Below are 6409 nucleotides of genomic sequence, written 5' to 3'. Positions count from 1 at the left end.
GAGGTGGGTTCAGGGATGGTGAATTTCGCATAGGTGCCGAGATTAACTGTTGTCGTTTTGTTGTCGCATGGGTCACCGTGAAAATGGCCTGCAATAGTTGCCTTGGCGTTTCTGTGCACCGAGCGCAGTGTCAAGAGAGAAAGGTAAGCGAAATAGTGAATGGTAGAGAGGGGATGGGACATGATGGTGTGGTAGGTTGGTGGCTCGCCAAAGTAGCAGATCAGGTGCTAGTAGCTGCTTAAATAGGATGTTGGCGTTGACTTTTCTCTTAGTTTGGTCTTTGGAAAAACGAAAAACAAAACAGAGCTATGCATTACCGAAGTTTGAAATTAGGGTATTTAATCTTTGGCATGCCATTGTCTTTATTTAATCATTCTTTGAATGAAATTTCGATGGACAATTGAAATAAAATGAACAAAAACTTGGAGGAGAAGTTCTTATCCTTCTTTAAACTGTTAGTAGAGGGACGGTTAGATTAGGAATTTTTTTCTTCTGTATTTTGTGATTGGGATCTAATTGCAGCTCACACTTGACCTGATTGGAGTCTAAGATTTACAACTATATTATATTTTCTTCAATTATGTAGTTTTATGGCTAAAAAAAGCCAATATATGCAGCAGGGCTACTAAAATTCAGCGGATTTGTTTTCAAATTGCAATTTTAGTTGGTTTCTGAAGATTCTAATGGTTTTTTGTTTTTAAGCTTTGAAAATTTTACTTGGTTTCGTTGAAATTTTAAGTTAGTTTCTCTAAAAAATGTCTTTCAATGAGTGTGCTGTGAGTGTTGTTAGTTTGGGCTATGTCTGGTGTGGAGCAAAAAATAACAAGAAAATTATTGAGGCAACACGTGTACTTTTGGGTGAAAAGGACAAAACTACCCTCGAGGCACACATTCTAGACTATTTAATACTGAAGCAGCACGTCACCAGTAGCTGAGCTTCACATACCTAGTGGTCCAAATCATCCTACTGCGTACAACCTAGCCTAAGCCAGCCCCAGCTTTGCGGTTATAACCGTGCTTACCTAATTCATGGCTCTCGACAACCCTTGATATATCACCATGGCTCCTAACTATGCTGATCTTGCACCACAACTCCCAGCTGTGCTGATCTTGCCTTATGGCTCACACCGACCAAGCCCATGTCACTCCAAACTTCAAAGCATCCAATGATGGAGTAGAAGACAAGGCTTTATTAGCAGCCTCTGTTAGCAAAAGACTTAGCGGTGAATAAGCTTGCAATCCATTGAGATTCTCAGTTGATCACCAACCATGCCTCAAAAGGGCACACGATGAAACATCTAACGATGGCGTAATACTTGAAGAAATTATGGGAGCAGTTCACCGCGCTTCCCACGTACACCTTTACGCGAGTTCCACAAGCAGTTTGCAGTCTCAAGAAGATTGCAGAACAAGACCTCACAGGCTGAGGATTATTTCAGTTGTTTAGCAGTCCAGGTTTCCTCAACTGGGCTCACAACAACGACTTTCATGCTCTCTAGTGCGAGATGGTAAACTAATTCCCCGATACCTATATGGGTCTGCTCTCTAGTGCGAGAGATTAAACTAATTCCTTTCCATCTGGGTTTACTCTCCAATGTGAAAGGAAAAACTAATTGCTCTCCAATGCGAGAGGATAAACTAATTGCTCTCTAGTATGAGTGGGTAAACTAATTCTTCGACACCCATCTGGGTCTGTTCTCTAGTGCGAGATGATAAACTAATTGCTCTTCAGTGTGAGAAAGCCACACAACTCAAAAGATTGAACACTCGAAGACCAACTGAGCATCAAATAGTTAGGGGGCAACAACCACTTCACACTTAACAATTTGCTTATACGACACTTCATCTTCAGCAGCTCCGTCCTTGATTGCTCTATCTACGACAACTAAGAAATCAAACTTAAGCAGTTTCCTTATTATTGGCAAGCAGCCCAAACCGTGGCCTATGCCACGCCACTTCCTTGGCCCATGCCAAGCCAGCCATTGGCTTCAGTCAAGCCAAGCAGCACAAGATGTGGTCTCTGCCACACCACCTCCTCCGCCCATGCCAAGCCGACTCCTGACCCTTACCAACCGACATACCGCACCACCCCAACGGCTACCCCGTGGCAGCCCCACCCAAGAAGAAGACAAAGAAAATTCAGTTTTTCTTACATTGGTGCGGCATGGAGAAGACAAATAAATCAACGGAAGATGGTTCTTTGCATGGGCAAGCAAATAAAAGTGCTAGGGGAAGGGGAATAAATATCCTCTAGCTTTCTCTCTTTCTTGTAGGGATAAATAATTGCCCTCCGAAGTTGATTTAATCCCCTAATTAAGGTAGGCTTAAATAGGCTTTGGAGGCGATTTATTTCCCTTTTCTAGAATAATCTAATCCCAAGTCCAAGCTGGAATCTGCATCAAAGTTAGAGATCTATAAACCTGTTGCCCTTTCTTGCGAGTAGCCCAGCAGGTGTGGGGGCATTTGTAGAGACAAAAATAGTCATGAAAATTATGGAGGCGACACATGTACTTTTGGGTAAAAATGACAAAATTACCCTCAAGGCACACTGGGATTCCCACGCGAATGCAATAGATAATAATGGTTCAATCAAGGAAGAGTCAAAGGTGATCAAAATGATATTTATTCAAAATTCTCTCATCACTCCTCATCAAATTCTCACTCAAAAGGTAACTCTCACTTTTCCTATTCAATTTGGGATTAATTACCAAGTTAATTGGAAGATATTATTTCACATAATATCTTGCTGTTACACTCACAATTTGACCATATGTAGCCAGCCCCTATTCTCCAAATAGGGTCGGTCACTCCCTATAAATAGCCATGTTTCCCCACTAAAATGCTAAGTCATTCTCTCCCCAAAAATTCCCAAACACATTCCCTCTCAAATTCTAACTTTGGCATCAAAGATTCTTCGGCCACAGCCCTCCCCATTGGTCGTGGGTGCGTGAAACTTTTGGCCTTAATCTTAGGTGTTATTATTTTGTAGGTGCATTTTTGTCAAAGGAGAAGATGGCAGAAATTTGCATCCATATCTGGATTTTTAAACTCTAGTGGTTAATGTGGTTTTTAGGTTAATTTTTCAAGTTGGGGAGACGGGGTGGGTGGGGGCTTTAAATTGTTATTCTCAGTTGGTATATAAATATTTAAATGTGCAAAACATGGATATCATACAAGAATTCAAATGTTCTTCCTGCATTAGGTTAGAGAGCATGATCATTTTCTGTTTGCACATCACAATGTTTGTTTTGAGTACTTCTCACGCCATTGAGGCACAAATGTTCTTCCTGCATTAGTTAATTTTCTTTATATCAAAATTGAATAAATTCAATTTTCCTTTGTATCCAAATGTATTCAAGCAATTGTGATTGAAGTAGTACCCTGTTTTTATTCAAGCCCTATTTTAAATGTATGATTGGTTTATGTGAAATGAATGAAAAAGAGAGTTAGAATACCCTGTGAGATGATCGACTCCAAAACCCATTTTAAATCAAACGTATCAAAAGTGTTGAGCGGAGAGCGAACAAATTCTTTGCATGAAAAATAGATTTCACTTTGTTTTCTTTACTCAGAGTGCTCTTATTTGATATGGTTCTGTTTTGGTTGCATAGTCTGTAGTTCGCAGCGACTATCAATCGTTTCCTAAGAAATCTATTGAGCCAAGTTCTTTTTGGTAGGAAATTAGGGTTGTAGATGTTAGCAAAGGATTGAGTCTTTCTGTTTGGTATGATTATATCTTTGAACAAGCATTGATAAATAGAACGATTTCGATAAATCATTTTATTCTATCAAGATGTGATATTCGCATATAAGGGGATACGTGCATCCCCCACAGAGTGATGCAAGTATTATCCAATGCGAAATCCATGCCTTAATTGGTTCAGCCGTTCTTATTAAACATGGATTTATCCAACATTTTAAACTTGCATGTAATAGACTGGAATTTCCACAAGAAACTAAAATAAGGTTTCATATGAACCACCATGCCATGTAATAAGAAAAAAAGTGGCAACGTCATTTAAACAGAATACCTATTTAACTCTGAACTACTTGGCTATTGGAACTCACGCGTATGATTTTTTAAATATTATATATTATTGGAGAGGCCTAAACTTGGTCATTCTAAACTTTTGAGCTCCTTTCGTCTCTAAAATGCTTGAATATAGTCGTCTTGCGATTCTTAGTGTGATCATTCTTCTATTTCTTAGATTTAAAATGTTTTTTATTTCTCATTTAATCGGTGTAGCTTTGCTCATTTAACAAGAATTTAATTAGATTTGGTCCTCGAATTTCTCTGAATTGCTAATGGATCTATTTTCTTTGGAAATTTCATAAACTCAGGTCGTGGGAGGAAGAAGCTAGTTCCTTGCCATTTTGAGGTATTTAATTATGTGCCCTGATTGCATATTCAAAGCCTATTTAGTTATATGGATTTTTTATTTATCTTTCTAAAGCTTTCGTGCCTGGATTTTAAACATGTGATTGGTTTGTGAGAAATAAATGAAAAAAATAATCATTGGGGTATTCTTATTTTTGGATTTTCTCCTCTGCATTTTTTCTTCTGTCCTTTGTATGTTTGCAGTTAAATCAATGGGTTCAAACCCTTGAACTGAAGTTCGTTTGACAGCCTTGAAAGTGTTTGCCTTTTTTATGCTCTTTAATGTGCACTTTATAAAAGAAGAGGCACCATAGCCACTTGTTCAGAGATTGAAGAGGCACCGCTCTCCGAATTTCAAAAGTCAGGTTTTCCTGAATAAAGTTCGTTGGCATTTTTCAGACGCAATCTCAGCTTTTTTGGATATCGCGTGCAACTTTGTCAAAGATCTCTGACAAAGTTGAAAACGCGTAAATCTTACTGTTCTAATTACACCACAGTTGCTGACAAGAGTAAAGGCACAACACCACTACCTTCTATTGGGAAATCTCTATATATGTCGACCTCTGTTCTCCATAACAAGGCAAACCTGCAAGAATGTCCAACTCTTCCTCATCTCTGAGAATGCAACGTCAACAAAGCATCTCGAAATACTCAGTTTTCTTCCTCTCCAAGAATACCTCTTCAAACAAGTCACACCAGAGCAAAATTATCTCATATCTTCAGGGACGAAGGCAAGAGTAGTCATCTTCAACTGTTGTTGGAGCTGGGTCTCCAGTCACCAAGAAGTGATGAACCATTCAAATACAAGGGTTTGCATTCCACTCCTGCATCAGGGGACAAATCCTACAAGAGAAGATGCCACACATGTAGGGGAAACCAGGGAAAATACCATTTATGCAAGGGGAACAAGTAAGGCAAGTGAAAATGATATATTGAAGCATGTGGAGACAAGCGCAACAAACACGTGATGATTCATCCCTGACAAAGCCGAAGATCACTTGCCACGTGAAGCTCCTCACGGTACAACTTCATTCAAGATCAAGCCCCGAAGGTCCTTGAAGAAATCACAAGTTTGATTCAAGATCAAGTGTCCACCACCCTTGAATTAAATTTAGCTCTAGATAAAAGAAGTAAATTCAGACCTTTGAAGCAGGTCTAGCAGAAGACCCTACAGCCTAGTTCAAGAACAAGCCTGTGGAAAGTTAACAACAAGTAAAACACCTCTTTCGGCAACTCTTCTTACTAAGAGACTGAAGCAGAATGATCAACGATCGGCCTAAATGATTTGAAATCAGGGGGAGATACTCATCAGAGGGAGCATCCAAAACAGATCAAGATCTTAACGAGTCAATTGAAGACTTATGTGGGCATCCAATGGGGAGTGTTGTAAATAGTGAGTATGTTTGCCCACATGTGTATAGTAATGTGTATAGTAAAGTACCACATGTGTATAGTAATGTGTATAGTAAATACTCATATGCATATAGTAAGCCTTTCACTATGTTGCTTGTGATTTGCTTCTATAAAAGCAAGTCTTATGGAACACAAAAAAAAAAGGAGAAGATGAAATTGAGAGACTCACGGGAGAGAAAGGAAGGAAAAGAAAGAAAGAAAAGAGAGGAAGGAAGAGGAAGAGAGAAAATAGAAGAAAATGAGAGGAGATAATACAGAGAGTTATCTTTGGACTATTATTATTCCAGATTATAAATAAAACACCACTGCTGCCCCGAGGACGTACTCCAGTCACACTGACTGTAGAGGAACCTCGTAAATTTTGTGTCTTGTTTAATTTATTCCACTGCACCCACCGTCGATTTTACAACACGTCTTTATTTTTTTTATTTTTATGGTGTTTTCATTTCTCGACAAAATAGAAATCTCGTAAATAAATAAACCACTCAAGTGTTGAATCTTCAATGAGAGCTAACTATCTTTTTAGGTTGGACAAAGTAGCAGGTGCTTCTTAGCAAAAATTACATGGCCATCTCTTTGATGGACATGAAGAGCATCAATTGTGTGCCTTAGTTTTTT

The sequence above is a fragment of the Malus sylvestris genome, chromosome 10 (genome assembly GCF_916048215.2).
Source record: "Malus sylvestris chromosome 10, drMalSylv7.2, whole genome shotgun sequence".
NCBI classification, from domain to species: Eukaryota; Viridiplantae; Streptophyta; class Magnoliopsida; order Rosales; family Rosaceae; genus Malus; species Malus sylvestris.
This window is presented reverse-complemented; position numbering follows the sequence as displayed.